Source organism: Cupressus sempervirens, chromosome 9, assembly GCF_028749045.1.
Source record: "Cupressus sempervirens isolate cs-2001-9-10 chromosome 9, ASM2874904v1, whole genome shotgun sequence".
NCBI classification, from domain to species: domain Eukaryota; kingdom Viridiplantae; phylum Streptophyta; class Pinopsida; order Cupressales; family Cupressaceae; genus Cupressus; species Cupressus sempervirens.
The window spans coordinates 217,536,313-217,558,839 of NC_143126.1; the positions used below are offsets into that span (position 1 = coordinate 217,536,313).

The following is a 22,527-nucleotide window of genomic DNA, read 5'->3' on the forward strand; positions in this document are numbered from 1 at the left end:
CCACACAAACTAGGTTGGTCATTTTTTGTTAGACATGATCCAAGAGGAAGGCCGGTAAAGTATAATGTGATGGAAGAAGAAGATACTGCAAAAGCAGAAGATGAAGAAAATGATAATCATGAAGGGCTGTTACCCAATGATGAAGAAGAAGATGGTGATGATTCTAGTCATGCTGATGGTAATGGTAATGATGATGATGATAATGATGATGATGATGATCATGTTGATGAAGATGGTGATGATCATGGTGATGATGGTCATGATGATGATGGTGATGAAGATGATGATAATGGTGATGAAGATGGTGGTGGTGACAATGATGATCAAAGTGACAAATATGATGATGATGATGATGAAATGGATGAAGATGATGATCAATGAAATATCTATCTAGGTACGATCAATGTCAACTATGATGGGGTCATGTACAACCAAACTTTTCTTTCAAAACCATATGTGCAAATATTAACATTAAGTAGAACATGTCAAATAATTTTTTACATATACACATTAGTTACACCAAATTTTTGGCTAACTTAAGGTAAATGATTTACATATACAATCTACTTTATTATTAGTATTTTTTTTGGTAAGTCTATTACTTTCATTTTTCTATTGATTCTTTTTCACAAGGTGACATGGATAGACCACCATGTTGCACAGGCGAGGATGCTCCATCTCATGCACCTTCTTCAACAGAGGTAAACCTTAATTATTGTAATTGTTCAAATTATATAGAAATAAATGTTGTATTATTATGTTCTTTCAAAACCATATGTGTAGATACAAACATTAAGTACATGTCAAACACTTTTATTTTGCTGTTGATTTCTAAGAATTACTAGTCTTTTTCATAGGGCAACATGGGTAGACCACCATGTACAAGCAGAGATGCACCATTTCACACACCTTTAGTAGAGTTAAACATTAATTATTATAATTTTTATTTTTATATACAAATAAATGTCCTATTATTATTTTCTTTTCATTATGGAGTTATTTTGATGATATTTACTGATTTTGAATTTTGTAGATATACACATTAGTTACACCAAATTTTTCTTTCAAAACCATATGTGCAGATACAAAAATTAAGTACAACATGTCAAATGCTTTCATCTGACTGTTGTTTTCTAAGAATTAGTAATCTTTTTCATAGGACAACATGCGTAGATCACCACGCATAGGTGGGGCTGCACCAGCTCAGACACCTTTAGTGGAGGTAAACATTAATTATTGTAATTTTTATTGTTATATAGAAAAAAATGTCATATTATTATGTTCTTTTATTTATGGCTTTGGAGTTATTTTGATGAGATTTTACTGATATTGATGTCACAAATGATAGGAAAAAGCTAGAATAATAGCAAATCAAATGCGATCTAAAATACGGGCATCATTTCTACATGACAATGCCTTTAGTGCTGACCCTATGTTCATGGCCCAACAGCTCAAACAAAGATACACAAATGAAATTGTTAACATTATCATCGACTATGACACAAGAGAGGAGAAAGAGGCAATGAAAAAACAATTGGATTGTAGGGTCCAATCTTTGAAGGTAAGCAATAATTAATCTAAAGAAATAATAGAAGTTCAATAGATGTTAATATTTTATAGTATCTTATGGATCATGATCTAAAATATTATGTGTTCTTGTACATAAATATGTGTCAGTTGTGACATTGCACGGTGAACATGGTGAGGGTTGTAGTGCACAACCTTCATGTAAGTAACACTTTCTTTGTTTGTTTTCATTAACATTAGAACACTTAACTTTTTTTTTGTGGATGCTTCTAGCTAGTATCCCATTTTATCTTTATCCATTGAAAATGTATTTGCTAACAATATTTTATTCTTCAGCTCACAATTAAGTGTGGACCCCTCCTTCAGTTGGTGGTCCAATATTGCCTTATGCATCATCAACAACAAGGAGCATGCAAACATCCTCGTCTATACCCAATACAATTGGTAAAACCTTGTTTTGCTATATTGCATGATGTGCTAATCATGCATTATTTTTTTGTTGGGTGGAATTTATACTCATGTACCTATATTGTGCATTAATAGATAGACCTTCAATTGATAGAGCAATAGAGAGCAGTACTACTGAAGCCGATCCATTTCTTGGAGTAATCCGTGTGACTAGTACTAGTTCATTTGAAGGGACATTGTTGCTGAACAAGAAAACTATGTTTCCATTTAAATTATGAAAGCTTCCAGGTGCTTTAAAATGGTTATTATTTAAAGTGTAAATTTAGTTTAGTTATACATAACTCGTTTTGGACTGATAATCCCTTTATGTTTTTGTAGGTAATAATGTATTCTTTGACCACACATTTGATATGAAATTGAGGCTATTTGGACCCACCATACGTAAAAGGTATGTAGTTTCATATCATTGCTACATAATTTTTCTTTTCTTCCATTTATTTTACTATATTAAAGTTATTGAACTAAAAATTTAATTTTTTTAAAAAGGTGGAATTTACAAGCTTTTAAATTAAAAAATTAGCTAATTACATCTTTTGAGGACCTATTTGGAAAAAAATGTTTTTGACACTGCCCTACTTTTGAAAAGAGCATCAAGGTATACAAAGACTGTGAGGGATCAACATAGAAGGGGTCTTATGAAGAACCCAAAGTACGAGCGTCCTCCTATGATTCCATTGATGGAGTGGAATGAAATAATAGAAGATGCAAAGGAGAAAAGGCTATGTGAAAATAGAGTAAATGAACTAGCACAAGGCAAAAGAAGGTATTTCATGATAGTATTAAGTACATTGTAATCATGCACTAATTAGTCATCTTTGTAAATATATAATCTAACATGTTTGAAATTGTTCATAGACTGTAGGACACATTTGTGGCTAGAAAAGCAAGACTAGAAAAAGTTGGCCAACATAAACTTGGCTCTGGTGGCTATATGAATCTTCAGTCTCAACTTGTAAGTAGCAACAGTAAAATTTCATATATATATATATTTTATACAAAGTTGCAAACAATTTTGTTTTATGAAACCATACATGGAAAACTGATGATGTTAAGCAAAAAATATAGGGCACTTAATTCAATGTGGAGCTCATAGATGAAGATAGAAAAATTTCCTTGAAGGAAGGTTATAAAGTCATGGCTGCATGCCTATGCCAAGAATCTAAAAGCCTTACCCAAGAATTTGGTGCACCAAATGAGACATAGGTAAATTGGTTAGATGAAAAGTAAATGAAATTGAAAAGTTGAGAAATTTTTTTTTTGCTACTAGTTTTGAACATAAATTGACTACATAATAATATGCATAACATTTTACTACAGTCTTCATATCCTATCATAGAACCTACTTGTAATGAAGGCCATGATGTGCATTATAGTGGTGGAGGTATTAATTTTCTATGGGAAATTAATTATGTAATTATGAATACAATTTAATATCTTCAATTGCAATTTGATGTGTATCATTTTTTTGAATTTTTAGAGCATGTTGAACATCATGGTGAAGGAGTGGAGCATGTTCCAAGTGTTTAGCATGTTGACGTGGCGGCGGATCAAAATGTTAATGTACATGATGTGGCATTGTCAGGTAATAAAAATGCATGTTATGTTGTACTAGTACTTAATTATAGACTTGTAACAATTAAAAAAAGAAAAATAGTATGCCAACTTAACCCATTTACTTGTTCTTGCAATAGAGCCCCCTTTAGTGCAGCAACCTCCTACTCCTCCAAAGAGGAGGAGCCATCATAATTTGACATTACATGTGCCACAAGCGGAGGAAAATGAGGAAGATATTGATGCTCCTATCAACCTTTTTCTTAATAGAGCTAAGACAAGCAAAAAGAGGAAATGATGTTTTCAAAATGGTCTTTGATAAACCTTTTTGGATAATGAAAGAACTTTATTTTAAGTAAATATCTATGAATGTTGCATATTAATATTGATTTTTATTTTATGTTAATGAAGTCTTGATTAGTATTGTGTATCAATGAATTTTATATCATATTAATGAATGTTATGTGATTTTACTGATTGAATGTTATAGTTCATAAATGGACGAATGAATGAATGAAGTATGTAATTAGATGAGAATGGGTAATTTAGATTGATGTTAGGGGAGGGGGGTGAGGCCAAATGAGCTTTCACCTTCATGTGGTTGGCCTTGTTAAGTAGAGAATATTATAGTATTCTCAAAACCAAGTGAAGCTCAAACTAACATACCAAGGAATCATAAAACCCAAATCCATCTACCTCTCATCTTCTCATCCCAATAAGTCATCTTTTTCACCACTTTTTGCATATTCAATATTCTATTATTCACAATCTTGATAATGGTAGCCTCCATCTTGTTGATAAGTTGTTCCTATCCTATCCTTTTATTTTTAAAAATGTGTCTATTTCTCTCCTAACATAACTCCCATATGACAATAGATAGTGTTGCAATCCACAAGCCACCATACAAACAATCCTTATTTTGAATAGTTTTCTTATTTGTATTATCTACCTTAGTCAAAAGTTGCTTTTTGGTAAAGTCTTTCATTAATTAGATAGTATATTATCCATTATAACTGTTAGTTAACAATAGAGTGCTTCGAGAATTAGGTGTCTAGTAATTTTACCATCACCTCAACTAATTTCCATGTTTGTAAATTAAATCATTATTTATGGAAAAAGTAAAATTTTGCAACTGGTTTCTTTTTATGTAGAGGATTATAGATCATTCCCTCATTAGGACTTCAAAAGCTCTTTCCTGCATATTTCAACTTCCCATGCTTACATATTTTGGATGCACCACCATATTTCCTGCATATTACCACCATACATCAGAGAAATCAGGCTTGTATACAATACAACACTTCAAATACATTTTCTCACTTCAAGGTTCAAAGGTTCTTGCATATTCATCCCTTAGTACTTCTGATGCTTTATTGAATTCTGACATATTGAATTTTAGATACTCTGTTGCACATATCGAACTTTAGATACTCCTTTGTACATAGTAAACTAGTCATACTTTTCCACTCCATATCACATGCTCTTCATACCTCCACACTTTTCATGCTTTACCGATTAGTATTTATGGATTTCTCATGCTTCACTACACCAAAGTTTAAATTAATATACAAAACATGCTAACATTAATGATATCACTTAACAACTTCTGGGAGAAACACTATTGGAGAAGAGTATGGGAGCATTTGACTCTACCTTGATGCCATATCTTGGCAATGGCCACCCAACCAGTTTGTTAGACATGGCATGGATACTATGCTACCCCTTGCATGATAACAACAACATGGCCCCATGAATATCAACTGGCCCTTGAGCTATATGGCTTTTTTAGATATAGGTATCATCCTCATTCGTTGTTGCATTGATTACAATCATGTCAATCATGATGGGTCTAGGGAAGGTTCCTTGGAATTTTCCCTTCTAATCCTTCTCTACAATTCAGATGGTTGAAAATAAATACTTGACATTCAAGTCCTCGATCAATTCTTTTCATTGCAATAAATAGCAAATGACATACCCACACTTCCAGTTCAACTAAAAATGCCTTCACCCACTGAGCAAAACTATGATTATGATTTTACTAGTATGTTGATAATATCTAACTATGAGTAGTGTATACACTAATATGTTAGCAAGAAACACTAATCTATTTAAAAACCAAAGCATTAACTAACAAAATTAATATAAACTTTAGATGAGACAAAGTGAGGTCCTCAAATGAGAATATGAGCCATGGATAGGCTCTCTCAATGAGGATGATCACTTGATTTGTAGAGGTGTCCTTTGATATGGATTTGGGATGTATGCTCAAGCTTCAAAATGCTTCAATGGAGATGGATTTAGGATTTTTGGTGTGGATATATGTAAAAGTATGGATTTGGCTTCTCAAACTGAGATGGTAACTTTAGCTTAAAGATTGTGATAAAATGGCTTGGGAGGGGATCCAATTTATAGGCTAAGGGCTTGAGCGATGGAGGGGTAAGATGCAAGGATGGCAAGATGGTGAGGGAGGGCTAGGATGCACCTAAAGGGGAGCACATGGATTGTGCTTGTTTAGCACCAATAGGGAGTGGGCACTTGTCACAAGGAGGATGGGTGTGAGAGGATAGGATAAGGGTTGGTCAAAGGTTTCATGAGGGTGGTTGAGTATGTAAGAGTCATGAGTGAGTATGTAAGAGACATTTATGGCTTTGTAAGAGCATTCATGGCTTGGTGGTTGGGATATTTTGAGGGGAGACTTTGGCTTGGTTTAGGAAAGTTTTAAGCTTGCTTAGGAATGTGCAAATGATTAGGGGATGGGTTAGGCTTGGGTTAGAATTAGATTAGGGATGTTAGAGATGTGCAAGTGGATGGAATTTATGAGGGTGGGTAAGTTAGTGGCTAAGCTTAGTTAGTATGGGTGGATGGGGTGGATTAGGCTAAATGGAGGATTTTAAGATAGGCTTTAGGGGTTATTAGATTTAAGGGTTTTATTTATTAAAGTGATTTTAATAAATTTTGGATTTGAAATTAGATAGGAGAATAGGATTTAATTGATAAATAATGGGTTATTTGATTTATCAATTAGGACTATAGATGATTAATTAAATTAATTAGCTAGGGGATGGAAAAGTATTAAATAAATAGGAATTTAATTAATGATGCCTTTTAGAGATAGCTAAATAGGATTACCAAAGTAGTGTAATCGAATTTAAGTGTCTACAAGTAGTATTGGCCTTTTCCACAACCTATTTTTAAGGAAAGTTGGGCTCTTTAGTATTTGATGCTGATTACTACTATAAGAATTTATGTCACATTTTATCAAGTTCTTTTATCTAGCCTACCTATATCAGAATTTCTCTTCATATATGTCTTTGATTGGAGGTATATTCTATCCTCATTTTTGGGATTTGTGATAGAACCTCTTTTCCAAGACCCTCTTTTTGATTAATTTTATCTTTGGAAGCCTTCGCTAGATTCGAATATACATGAATTTCCCTACTCGTACCATGATCTTTTTAATCTATAGAGTGTTCTTAGATATCTACCGAGTGATGGAATTCTCTAATCCTTGTTAGACCATTGTTCTTCAATTCCTTCCAAAGCCAAGGAGTCAAGACTTTCACATCATCCATTCTTGACATTAAGGCACTAGTGATATGAGAATTATATTCACTTCATTAACACAATGACTAAAAAGAATGAGTAGTGTTATGAGAATTCTTTAACTATTAATTGGCTTTTTGTAATAGATTAGATGGGGTAACCAGCATCAAAGTCCTAAGAGAGAAAGGAAGCATTTTAAGAGGCTTGTTTAGGATATTGATCTCATGTAACAGATTTCTATTTTTCTCTGGCAACCCCATAAATTTAGACTCCACATTCTCCTTTTGTAGTTTTCTATTGAGATCTATTGTTAGGTTATTCCTCATTTCATCATAAATTTTATTTAACCCCACTCCCGCTCTTGTGAAAGCATGCCGAGTTTGGATTATATAATCTCTTGCTTCCTCCATAGTTATATGCTTGGCATCTGTAACATAGGAAAACAATTTGATACCATTGAGAGTGAGGTACTTATATCTGACATTTTGTGTGGGTTATAGAGACAAGATGAAGACTTGGCAAGTCCATTCATTCCTTTTATTTCTCTTATGTATTTATGCCATCTAATCTATATTTATATCTTTTCCATGTACAATGATCTTGTCAGTACCCCTTGCAATTGCATTAAAATTTAAAATTGTATTTTATTTTTGTATCCTAATATAAATCAAAATGGTATCTTGATTTCCCTACACTTTCAAACTCACTCATTGATTTTTAATTCACTTTGGCTTTCATCAGACTACTATTTCAACTTTGATATAATATCCACATATTATAAAATTTGAAATTACTGAATTGTGCATGCACATAAGCTTACTCCTGAGGTGTGATTTTTAAAACTTTTGTGGGGTCCAACAACATATTGGATACCCTACTATTTCCTCTTTTTATTCTCATACTTAGGTTAGGTTTTACTAGAGCTACCCTTGCCACTATTATCTCTCAGTAAGTGAACACTTATGGTCATCAAATGTGATGATCTATATTTATTTTCTTATAGTTCTTTCCTCTAGCATATGATTTTTCCTTAGAGAGAAAGTTTTGAAAATGTCATATTTGATGGATTAGATTGATATTAAGGTTATGAAAGTATCTTATTGGCAATCTTGTAATATAAATCTATTGCCATTAGTAGTTCTTGTTCCTAAATTAGTTAACCACCAAGTAGTGTTCTTGCTCCTATAAAAATTCTTGTAGGTTCTCAAGTATGGGTGCAAGGTTTTGAAGTGGCCTAGATTGATGGAGAAGTCATGGAGATTAAAGGTCAGTAGGTTAAAGTTCAGACTGTTGATGGAAAGTTGGTAAGTAAACAGTTTTATTTTGAATGACAATCTCTTAGATTTCTTTTTTAATTTATTGTAACTGCTTACAATTGGTTTAACAAAATCGTACCAATGGCAATAGGTTTGTAGGAAAACCAATGGCTTATGTCTAGAAATATTATTTCCAATGTTTCTTTGTGGATTGTTTATGCTTTCTTTTTGGTCAATCGTTAAAAAGATTCTTTTTCAGAGAAGCTATGTTGCACATATTTCTTTTTTAGGATTGCTTTCATTTCCTCCTAGCAATATAATCATGCTCTATGCATACTAATCTTGTTCTCCACATTTATAGCAACCAAACAAGACATTAACACAACTCTTTTGGCATCAATAAATCCACTTTCTATAAGGCTTTGTTTGATATCTTGAAACTCAACTAAGCCAAGAAATTTGCTCTAGTTGTATGGTTACTCCTTTCACCAAATATCCTACACTCCCTTTATTCCCAACACTACTTTTTCCAGAGTTGCTAGGTACTAGCCATCAAAAGTTTCTTTAAGGAAATGACTGAGATTGAGTAAAGAGAAATGGGTATAGTGTAGTTCCTTTAAGGAAATGACTAAGATTGAGTGAAAAGAAATGAGATCAACATCCCTAGAAGCAAGTACCCTTAGTGTAGTTGATTTTGTGAAGCAAGGACTGGTTAGAGTTCACCTCATCATCACCTTTTACTTACAAATGATCTGCATGGAATTGTGCAAATTTAATTCATACATATAAAGGAAAATATAAATGATTTCATACAGTGTACATTTATGTCCAACTAGTTCTTTGGATTTTAGATCTCTCAACTGTGGGCAATCTTAGATAGCACTAGAGATTTGTTACAAGAATCTACATTAAATTAGATTTTACCAATTGCCAAAAGTGACTTGAAAATATTACTATTCGAAAGCACACCTTGATTGAATTTTTTTGTTGAATCAACTTCATTGTTCTTATTGCAAAGAGTGAATGTAATATAATGTGGAAATCATAGCTAGGCTAAATGGGCATGTTGACTACTACTGGTCCATAGTTTGAAGGATGAAGATTAAAAGATGGGTATATATTGATGATTGAATTATTATCATATCAAGGTTTTAGATGTGTTAATTTTTGGTTTTTAGTCCATGCTATCTTACCCAATGATTAATGTACCAATTTCTTGTATGTTGCCAGCCTTAAAAATATTGTTACAAGGCTTGAAAATGTATCATCACCATGATTGTGGCTATTGCCATGTCAATTGAAAAGGATTTCAGTGCACATTTCTAGGTGACGGAATTTAGATAATATCATGAACATGGCCATCATCACATTCTAATCACAATGAACTAAATGTAACTGTGTAAATTTGTTCCATACATATAAAAGCAAGTCTATTCAATTTCATACAGTGCATAGTTATGTCCAACTAGTTAGTTAAATTTGCTATCTCATAACTATGGCTAATTTAAGGTAGCACCAATGATTTATGACAAGAATCTCTATTGAATTAGCTTTGAAAAGTTGCCAAAAGTGGCTTCAAAATATTACTAATTGGACACATTTCCTGATTGATTATTTTTTTCAAGTCAGCTTCATGGTTCTCATTACAAAGAGTGAACCTACTATATTTTTGATAGAGCACCCAAGAGCATGAGTATTATCCAAGTGTGTGTTAGAAAATGATCACTATAGGAGAATTATCTGAGTTTGTGTTAGAAAATGACTCTTCTATGCAATCATCATTCATATGTACAACCTTATATGCACAAAATTAATGGCTGAACTAGAAAAATGGACAAAAGGCTTGACATATCAAATAGTTTTGGTTATGTAGAGTTAAAATAAAATTGGCCTCTTGGATATGGTGGAGCCCTTGGTGCTAGGTTGCCACTGTGGGCCTACCAAGAGTAGTGCAGTGGCATAGAATTGTTTATCTATAGGTGCCAAACTCTGGGCCACAACTAGTTTATGACATTACTTATCAGGTTGAATAATGATGACATGAAATTAGTGTACTCATTCTATCATGGAAATTTTTTTTTTTATATAAGTTTGTCAAATACTAAGCCGCTGTTTCATACGATAGACTAGAACATGTAACTTAGATACTGTAGAAATTTAGTCCAAGTCTTAATTAGTTGAGTTGACCTTGGAAATAATTATGATATATATACCATCCAACTAAATAATTGTTAATGTTTCTATGCTATTTTTAGCTTTGTATCTGGTAATCACTTTGATGAGCAATTTTAACCAGTTGACATTTAACTTATTGATGACTTAGGATTTATGAGTACTAAGTCCTTAGATGTTCTTGTAACAAACTTGTACAAAAAAAAATGACTAAGGAATTGATTTAGTTTGCAAAGAAACACATATGTAAACCAATTAGAAAATTCATCAGTGGATTACAAGTAATGGCTTTGTAACAGACACCTCTATTCTTCTTTTTGAAAATAAGTTCCAATAGAAAGTAAGATGCAATGCAAAATCCTTCCTACTTTTTGATCACCCATATTACAAAATGGGCAATGTGAGAGCATGCCATGTTTTGGAATATCATTAATTGAAATGCAGTGCAGAAAGGAAAGCATCAAGCAGCAAGCCAACCAATACCACTTATTCAATGGGGCATGTTGATGAAAGTTTTATGACCACTTCAACATGTAGGATGGATCTCTTAGTATTCTAGGATAAAACACCCAATATTGAATCCTCTCTCGAAGAAGGAAGCTTAGATGCTAAACATGGGACAATGTGAATCAACTAAGACAACCCCAAGGTTCCTTCTAATTTTGTGCTTTATTCAGTTATACAATTGTTAGTGCTCGATATAGTCACAGTTTTAAAACTTCAAGTTCAGAGTTTTTGAACCACTTTGAATTGAAGTTCGAAGTAGTTCAAAGTGCTTCAAAGAAATTCAAATGGGTTCAGAATGCAAATTGGTTAGAAAGTTTAGAATTCTGTCCCAATGCATTCACCAGGTTTACTTTGTTAGTTCCATGACTTCAAGAAAGTTCAGAGGTGCAAATTAAGATGAAGTTCAAGTGCGGTGGTTCAAAGTGTTTCAAAAGTTCAAGGTGGCTCATTGGTTCAATTTGCAGATTTAGATCTTGGCTTAAATTGTCGAGTTCAACCTTTCAGTATAGAAGTTCAGAGTGTAATGATTCAAATTCTCAAAGTTTAACACCACAAAAGTAGCTCCCAGTTGGAAGGTATGAAGTTTGAAGTCATAGGTTCAAGTTCATGCTTCAGGGTTTATTAAGCCAGTCATCATTCACAATGTTCAAGCTAGAATTCAAAGCTCAAAAGTTGAAAATATGAATAAGTTTGAGAGTAAAGGTTCGACAAGTTCAGAGTTTAATATGCAGATTTGTTGGTTCAGAAAGCTTAGAGTCCCATCTCAATTCATGATGTAGGTAAGATTCTGTTAGTTTAATAGTTTCAAGAAAGTGCAGAAGTGCAGATAAAGATTGTGAAGATCTGGTTTAATCTATTTTCAAATACCTGATACTGGTTGACATGAAATGGAATAATCATGACATATGTATTCAGTCTGTCATAAACTCATTACCATGGATATGTTCATAAAGAAGCACACATGGATCAACATATTCAATAAGGAAGGTATGCAACCCCCACATGGGAAATCAATAAAGAAGACACAGTCTTGACACAAAGGGGAAAATTCTTTGTATAATTTCCACATGCATTAGATATGTGTGCGATGTGCTTGGTTTGCTAGGCTCAAATCAAGATCAAATGAGTCCATCTCACAATGAAAGCATAAAAGGAAAGGCCACACGACAACATAAAGATTTGAATGTTCTTCTCATAGGTTGCTACGATGGTGATAGTCAAAGATAGAGAATGAAGCTCCATGGTCAAAGGCAATTAAGTCTTTATAAAAGCACTCAGGCTTAGGTACCTCTGGTTTGGAGAATCACAAATATGAGGCAACAATCAACCATATGTCAATGGGAAAAAATGCATGCAAAAGAATAGATTGTACCACTCAGAGCTCATGGTTGTAGAAGATGAATGCATCTATTTGGAGCCAAGGAAATATATATTCAACATAAATGGTCTAACATTTCATGTTATCTAATGGGCTGCATTTTGAATAAAGGAAAATAGATCAAGATTTGTTTAAATCGGATGTTTGTTGTTCCATAAAAAAGTCTTAGTTCCAAGGTCATAACTCCCAAATCCACTATTGGATCTTTCTAAAATTGAAATGTGTTGGAAATTATCAAGATATATAAATTCTCACCAAAGTGATCTCAGAAATTTAGTTTGATTTGTGAGATATAGGTGACTGTGTGCAGGTCTATCAGAATTATCCAGAACAGTCACAAATGCATATGACAGAAAAATGAGTCTTGTTTCAGGGGCTATATCTCCTAATAAAACTATTGGATCAAGGTAAATTTTGGATATTTTATAAAAAACCTAATTCTATAAAATCTCTCAAAGCGGTTTTTCTTTATTCTATATAGATCAAAAGTTATAAGTTTTTAAGTGCAACACTGTCGGGTCAGAAATGACAGTAACAAATGCATATGACAGAAAAATAAGTCTTGTTTCAGGGGCTATATCTCCTAATCCAATTGTTGGATCAAAGTAAATTTTGGATATGTTATAAAAAATCTAATTCTATAAAATCTCTCCAAACGGTTTTTCTTTATTATGTACGGATCAAAAGTTATAAGTTTTTAAGTGCAACACTGTCGGATCAGCACTTTGTCACCAGCAAATGCCACCTGTCAGCATACTTTAAATGGTCATGAGATTAAAAAAGATCCGTTATGTTGGTTGCGGAAGAGTATATAGGTGAATATTTTAATATTAAATATGATTATTAATATATTCATATTCCTAATGTTTTTAAAAACATTAAAGCTGATAAAAGGATGAGTTTCAAGAATCAGTTATTTAAAAACTGCTGGGAAACCAAAGCAGGGGGGGATCTATTTATTGGAGATTTTCTAGTTCTGAGGGGTTCCATTCTTCTGACTTCCAGACTGCAAACTTTGGGCTTCATCCAGGGAGAAGATTTTGAAAGATTATTCCATTTTCTTGAGAGGCTATAAGAGGCAGAGCAAGGGCCGTTTTTCCTTTTCTAGAACTATGTGTCTGAGATAGAGATAGGATTTTGATAGCTAATGTAATATTGTGAAAGGAGTTTCTATCTTTCTTGAAATGGCAGTTTGGTTGTAATGTGCACAAGATACTTTGTGATCTTTTGCAGTCAGGGAAGGGAGACTGAGGGTTAAGTATATCGAAACTTTGATTATGGTGTATTTTCCTTCCATTGATTACGAACTGTGTCATTTTCAGTTTTCTCTAAATTACATTTCAATATCATTGTTTTCTTATTACATTATCAGTTTGAAATATCTTTAAAAGCTTTGATTTTCAATTCTCTCAAGAGAACGAAAGACATTTTCTCATGTTTACTATGTAATGCAGCGTTCAGTGAATGAACTTTGTGTCATCTGCTGCTCCTTGCTTTTCTTTTCTTTAGGCTTTTAGGTTTCGCATCTACTCTGTGTTTACAGGTAGATGTCTATTGTCTTTTTATGATTTCTGGTAAAATCATTTACATTTAATTCATTGAGCATTTCACATAGGGAGCTATACCTGATAAAATTTAGAGGAAGGTTATCAACCCAGTGATAACCTGTCCAACTGTTGGTGTTATTTTGTCTGCTCATTTGGGCATTCAGGGTTATATTTGTATGTATTTTCTTGGAGGACAATCTGTTCACTAACAATAATGTGATATCTTAGGCATAAAAAATGGACTTACTCTATTGATTCAATCGACATAAAATTTGCAAATGCGAATGATTTGGAAATGATGTCTCTTCAATTACTTCTAATAAAACAAATCACAAATAGATAAAGGGTTGAGACATCTAATCTAACTCTAAAAATGTAAGAGATCATTGTTGATGAGATGAACTCTAACTAGTCCTTGCTTCACAAAATCAACTACACTAAGGGTGCTTGCTTCTAAGGATGCTAATCTCATTTCTTGAGTACAAGCCTATATTGAAGCTGCTAAAGGAATGCTGATAGATGATGTCAATTCTAAGAAAGAAATCGATTTACATGGGGCTAAATTTATTCTATGCCAGACCAAAAAAACTCAGAACCTTAATGTTTTGACTCATTGTAACATTGGAAGGTGTAATAGAACTTCAATAATATGTTTGATGTATCCATTTCTTTGTGAACTCTACATGATTCGAACATAACTTAGTAATGTGTTTACCTAGTCTTGCAACTGCTAGATATGCTACTGCTCTTGGTGTGATTCGTGCACTTCATTCTGAGGGACTGTTAGAGACTACTTTTTGAACAGAGACAAGACCATTCAACTAGGTACTATGAATGGTTCTTTGTTAATTTATGTGATTGAACTCTATATTTTAGTCTATAAGAATTCACTTCATGTAAAAAATATTCAACAAAATTGTTCAGTGTTGTTTGTATCTAGATTCTAATAATTAATGTAACTTGAAAAATTATCATAAACAATTTTGACTCAAAAAGTTATCATAGATTATTTCAATTTAAAAAGTCATCTACTTTAGCATATGTAGTGATTTCCACCTGCCAATTGATTGTTCATTTGATGTCAAGAGAATTTTCTAGTTATTATTTGATCAAGGGTTCTCTTTAAACATAGAGAGTGTATTGATGGTTGACAATTTCACAGGCTTACTGATTATTAAGGAGATTAGGTGAAATTTTTTACAATATTTTATTTCAGCTAGTCCTACTTGTGCTACTATTTTGGGTTTTCGAAAGCAACATAAGTTTTTGATTAGCATTTTTCCCAAGAAACTTCCTTGTTGTATCCCTCAAAGTTGATGAAACATGAAAGTGCTAAACATTTTGATCCAACTCTGCATTTTATTGAAATTCCATATCTGAACAAATTTATCGCGTATGATTTCAATATCAAGATTTATATTGACTTGAAGATTTGTTGCATTTCTTTTAGGAATCAAGTCTCACCACATTGAATTGGTCCATGATAACATACTTGTAGTCGTTATAGTAGATTTTGCAGTAGTGACATTGCAAAAGTCAGGTTGTGTAGATGCTATAGTTGTAGGAGTAGATATGATTGCAACAAATGGTATGTAGAATTACTATTAATATCTTGCAATTTCTTTGCTATGATATTTGAAATTGATATTCATCAAATTAAATCTCATTAGATGATTGGCTAACAGAATTTTGCTAACAACATTTGTTCTTGTATGTTAAGGCTTGCTAAGTTGGTATTATATTTTCATAGGTGACACAACAAATAAAATAGGGACATATGATCTGACACTCTCATCTTTCCACCATCATATCCCATTTTATATAGTTTCTCCTCTAACCTTAGTGGATCTCTCAATTTCCTCTAGTGAGTACATAATAATTGAAGAGAGGTCACCAAAATAACTAACTCATGCTCTTGGTGGCCGAGGTTAACAAGTAGATCCATCTGGGATTTCTGTTTGGAACCTTGCTTTTGATATTACCCCTACAAATCTTATCTCAACCATTATAACTAAAAAAGGTGTATTGTTATATCTACTCTTTTTTGAATAAACTATCATTTCAAACAAACATACAATTTGATCTCAAACTTGGTTTTCTTCATTTCATACATTGTACAAGTGCAACCATGATATATATTTTGGCATATAATATTTAAAATGTGTTGTGTAAAATAGGGCATCATTACAAAGAAGGATCCAACTTTTGTGTTTGACATAAAGGAGTTCATAGAGAACATTTCTTAAGGAGCAGACAAAGGATACATTGGACAAGTACAACTATGATGAAGACACAATCCAAAACTAGAATTAAAGCAATAGGGAAAAAGGGGAAATATTATTATCAATAAAATATGCTACTACACTCAGTACATGTAAATAGACCCAATGTCATGCCCTATGGGCTTACAACGGTTAGATCTTGGAGAAAAATCTTCCTTCCCATACACAATTCAGAATAGTGATCTACTAGTACCCTTGTTTATAGAATTATTGTAAGAAAATTCTTCTTGTGGTAGAATCAAATCCCATCCCTTGGGCTTATCTCCCACTAAACATCTCAACAAATTTCCTAGAATTCTATTTACCACTTCTATTTTTCCATCAGTCTGTGGATGATGTGTAGACCTGAACTTCAGTTCCATCCTCAACTTCTTCCACAAAGTCTTCCAGAAATACCCCACAAATTTAGTATCTTTGCTAGAAACAATACTCTTTGGGAGACCATGTAGTCTCACCACTTCTCTGAAAGAAAAATCTGCAATATGTACTGCATCATGGGTCTTGTGGCATGGAATGAAATGTGCCATCTTGGAGAACCTATAAACCACCACAAATACTGAGTCATTACCCCTTTGTGTCCTTGGTAATCCAAGAACAAAATCCATACTTACGTCCTCCCAAGGCTTTGATGGAATAGGAAAAGGTTGATAGAGTCCAGTATTATGACTAAATCCTTTGTTTGCTTGACATAATTAACAATTTTGCATAAACTTCTTCACAGCCTATGATAATTGAGGCCAAAAATAATGTTCTCTGATAATGGCAATAGTTTTATCCATACCAAAGTGTCTTACCATTCCTCCACTATGTTTCTTCTTGATCAAGTTCTCCCTCATAGAACTCCTTGGAATACATAATTGATTGCCCTTGAACAACATACCATCTCAAATCAAATAATCTAGCCACTTGGTCCTATCTAGAGTAACAGGTTCCTTACAAGTCTTCCATGCTTCAGCAAAATTAGGGTCTACAGGGTACAAATTCTTGAGTTCATCAAACCCAACCACTTCAACTTGTACTACTGTCAACAAAAAATATCTCCTACTCAATTTATTTGCTACCCTATTAGACCTTCCACTTCTATGTTTCAACACAAATGTATAGCTTTGCATGAACTCTACCCATTTCAAATGTCTCTGATTCAATTTACCTTGGCTATTTAGGTATTGCAATAACTGGTGATTGGTATACAAGACAAATTCTTTTAGCAATAAGCAATGCCTTCATTTCTTTAAGGCTTGAACTATTGCATAGAACTCTTGATCATAAACAAAATACTTCTTTGCATCATTCAATTTTTCACTAAAGTAGGCAATAGGCTTACCTTCTTGGCTCAATACAACCCCAATAACATTGCCACTAGCATCACAATAAACCTAGAAAACTTTATTGAAATTAGGAAGTGCCAACATAGGTTTCTCTGTCACCTTCTTCTTCAACAATTCAAAACTCCTTGCAGCTCCTATAGTCCACTTGAACTCTTTTCTATCCCTCCTCATTGTTTTAGTCAAGGGTACACATATGCCGATAAAATTTCTAATGAACCTCCTATAAAAACTAACTAGACCATGGAATGATCCCACCTCAGTAGTAGACCTTGGAATAGGCCATTCTAGGATGGCCTTTACCTTCTCTGGATCCATTTTGAGACCCTTAGCTAATACAACAAACCCCAAATAGACTAACTCCTTTTTGACAAAGCTACACTTCTTTAAATTAATCAACAATTTCTCTTCCCTCAACCTTTCCAGGACACTATGAATGTGCAATAAATGTTCATCCAAAGATTTGTTGAAAATTAAAATATCATCTAGATAGACAATAACAAATTTTCCCAAGAATTTTTTTAGTACCTCATTCATAAGTCGCATGAAGGTGCTTGGTGCATTGGTTAGTGCAAAGGGCATGAATAACAACTCATATAAACCCTCCTTGGTCTTGAATGCAATCTTTTGCTCATCTCCCTCTCGTATCCATATCTAGTGATAGCCACTCTTGAGATCTATCTTTGTGAAGTATTGATCTCCATTCAAATAGTCCATGAGATCATCCATTCTTGGTAAAGGGAACCGATACTTGATGGTTATTCTATTTATAGCCCAAGAGTCTATACACATTCTCCACTCTGCATCCTTATTTGGTGCCAACACTGCAGGTACTACACATGGACTCAGGCTCTCTAAAATCAAACCTTTCCTCAAGAGCTCCTAAACTTGTCTATTTAGCTCCTTAGTTTCAATAGGAGTCATCTTATGTGTAGTCTTGTTAGGAAAACTAGCTCCAATGATTAAATCTATTTGATGAATGATTTGCCTTACTGGTGGCAACCCTTTTGGAACATTATTAGAGATGACATCTCCATACTCACTTAATAGGCCTAAAAATTCAAGTGGAATTTCACTACTAACTTCCTTAGCCTTTCTAGGAATCAAAGCATAACACATACATTGATGTTTCATGCCATCCAAAATTTTTCTTCCATCAACAAGACATACCCTAGCACTACTGCATACCTTTTCACCTTCCTTTATCAAGGGTTTAAGTTTGTGGCAAACTCCATCCATTGATAGAGAGTATGTATTTGCATTACCATCATGTACAACATGCCTATCAAACTGCCATAGCCTTCCCAACAATAAATGGCAGACATCCATTGGATGATGCCACATAGAACCCCATCATGGTAACTCCCAATATTGAACTTCACTAGACACTATTCACTAACTAGGACCTTATGATCATCCTTCACCCAAGCAATTTGATAGGGTTGGGGGTGTTTCTCCCTCTTGAGCCTTAGCTTTGAGACCATCTCTTTTGACACCAAGTTGTCAGTGCTTCCACCATCAATAATCACATCAAAACATTTACCCTCACACTTGCACCTGGTATAAAAAAAAACTCCTACTTTGTCTAGGTTTAGTCTCACTACTTAGTAAGACCCTTTCATTTACTAGAATCTCTCCTCTTTTTGCATCCTCTGAATGTGATGACTAGGCATCCTCATCCACATGAGTAACCCTTGCTTGACCATCAGCTCTCCTATCTGTCCTTACTTAGCATTAAGGGCATTCAAAGGCATGATGACCTTCTTCATTACAATGAAAATAGGTACCACAAAAGCCTTCTCTTCCTGAAAATTGTCCACATTCTCTACCTCTTCCTCTTTGATCTCTAAAGTTTTGATCACAAGAGTGGTTGAAACCCTCATTCCTTTGGTTTTGGCTAGTACTCCTCCTTAATGCTAGGTCCTAACCCTCCAAGGTAATGGGAAACCTTCTCCTTGTTCACTTCTGCATGCCCTACCCTAATAAGAACTCAATAAAATTCCTCTACATATTCCTGGAAAAACTTTCCTACTTGCTTTAACCCTTGCATTTTCTTGAACAAATCAAGCTCATAATCAACATGAATGAATAGATTCTTTAGTTTGTCCACCACACGATCCCATCTTGTAATTGCCTCCTTTTCTCTTCTACTTCTTTCTAGCTAAATCTCTTGCCATCAAATTTTGGCATGGCTTTCACAAACTTAACCCTATATAGGTCCCCGATATCCTCATACTCAAAATATTCCTCTAGTTCATTGATCTAGTCAATCAAGTCATCTGGGTTTAGACTTCCCAAAAACATACCCACATCAATTTTAGGTCTTTTTCCAAGCTTATCAATAGCCCTAAAAAGCCTCTCTTTTGCCTAGTTTAGGACTTCTCTATCTCCTTCCCCTTCTAGCCCAATATTCCCCTCTTCTTCATTTTCTTCCTCACTTTCACCACCTACGAAAACATTCATCCCTCTATGCATCTCCTCCTACAATGCTTGGACTTGTCTCTAAAGGGCTCTAGCATAATGAGTAACAACTCTAGCCCTTCCACCATGCTCCCTTCATGGAGGCATCTTCTTGTCTGAAACCCACAACCACACAATCCTTGTGCAAACTGCCTCATAGTCGGTGCTCTGTCTACACACTCAAGAAAACCTGCTCTGATACCACTTGATGAAGACACAATCCACAACTAGAATGAAAGAAATAGGGAAAAAGGGAAATATTATTATTAGTAAAATACAATACTACAGTCAGTATATGTAAATAGACCAAATGTCATGCCCTATAGGCTTGCAACGGTTAGATCTTGGAGAAAAATCCCCCTCATAGTACCTTCTCTCAAACTCCACCAAGAACTACCTTTACAATGCCAAAAATGTTCTTAAATAAACCCCAATTAGGTTTAGGGTTAGATATACATTCTATAATATGCCATTTGGAATCCACTACCAAAATAGAAGGTTCTAGAAATCGTGTTAGAAGCCGGTGTAAAATTAGAAGAATCCAAAAATGGTAGTCCAACTTTCGGGAGGCATAACTTTTGATCCGGGACTCTGATTGATGAACCATTTACATTTCTACAAAAGATCTCAAAGTTCTCTATAGCCCTATGGACTAGCGCTGCTTCTCCCCCATTTTTTAGGCCTGTATGAGGTCATTTAATGCCTCAAATATGACTCGAAAGCACTCTTAGGAGGTCTCTAGGCAACTTAAAATTGCAATAACTTTCAAACCTTAAAACCTTTTGACCTGATTCTTTTTCTGGAGTGTTTTAAATTACAAATATAATCATCCCTCAAACTTATACCCTCTAACTCATCATAATTATGACTCAATTACAAAATAACCCATTTTCTATATTAGCACATATCCCAAGATGCTAAAAAACTCTAACCCAAAAAATCAATAGTGGAACTATGAGAGTTGGAATCTTTATTTGACCCAAATGGGTATCCAAAAATGAAAACACTGTAAACAAAAACTAACACTAAGCATATTTTTGGGTGATACAGGATTGCCCTTACACTACTGGATGCTCCTGCATCAAACTATGATTTCCATAACAATTTAAAGAAATTGAAGTACTCTTCAGTCATTAAATTCTAAAAAAGGGCAAAATGATTGCACAAGTAAGCTTCAAAAGTAGTTGTTCCACAGTAAACTTCAAAAGTAGTTATTCCAATGCTGAAGTTCTTATGGGATAAAATGCATAATTTCCATATAGTGGTGTTCAGTTTAGGATACTTTTCTTCTTCAACTTATGTATTGTACTACATTGTACTTTGAAAATTGACTTTCATGAATATGAAATTCCTTTGTTACTTTGATTATATAATATATCATTATTCATAGTTGAAAGAATTTCTGTCAACTTTGGCAATATCAAGAGTGCATAATGAGGCATGTTACACATCAATAGTTTTTCTTTTGCTTACATTCTTGGATGCTTTCATTTCAAAGAATACATGTCCATGCTATATGTTTATGTTCTTCTTTGTTCCATGTTGTATCAAGCAATTGTTTCTTATCCAAGCCATTTAATTTGCAACCTTTTAAATCTTTGCAAAGATAAAGTTGGAGCAGGAGAATTTTTCTTCTCAAAGGTGTCCTCTGATTGTGGAAATTGGTCAAAATAAAGTTAAAATTGGTTTAAATCTTTACAAACATAAAGTTTTCTACCAAGAATTGGTCAAAATTTCTACCAATTATAAAAAAAATTCAACCAAACATTGGTGGAAATTTCAACTAATTCTTGATAGTTTTCTACCAAGACTTGGTCAAAATTTCCACCAATTATAAAACAATTTCAACCAATTCTTAATAGTTTTCTACCAAGACTTGGTCAAAATTTCCACCAATTATAAATTTTTTTTTGACCAAACATGGGTGGAAATTTTGACCAATTCTTTATAGTTTTCTACCAAGAATTTGTCAAAATTTCCACCAAGTCTAATTTTTTTTTGACCAAACATTGGTGGAAATTTTGACCAACAATGACAAATCAAAGTTAGCAAAAATTAAATTTTTTTGATGAACGTATTGGTCAAAATTTTGACAAGAAAAATTACCACGAACTGCTTGGTCAAAATTTTGACCAACCTACATCAAAATTTTGACCAAAAATTGTTAAAAATTGAGTTCAAATTTACTAGTGGGTTAGCCAAAGGAGCATTTGTAAAGTTGGAAGCATGACATGGGATGTGTGGATTCATGTTTGTTCACATGGATTTCTTAGTTATGGCTATGGATTTGAAGGATTTCATGGTTGTATTGCAATGGTATTTTCATTGAATAACATAGGGTGATGGATGTTTTTGGAGGTTGGCTTTTTCCCTCAATGAGGGTTTCCTAGGGTATATCTTGTGTCACAATTTTGTGGGTATGTTGTCTATTCTCTTGCATGTGGATTTCAATGGCATATTTATTTCAAATCTATTATGGGTTATGTGGAAATGGCTATATTCTTTGCTGCA

At 33.7% G+C, this 22,527-nt stretch overlaps 1 pseudogene; it reads left to right on the top strand.

Moving 5' to 3' along the window:
• Positions 1-638: 638 nt before the first annotated feature.
• Positions 639-16,195, top strand: LOC149538287 (methylthioribose-1-phosphate isomerase-like; annotated as a pseudogene).
• Positions 16,196-22,527: the final 6,332 nt, after the last annotated feature.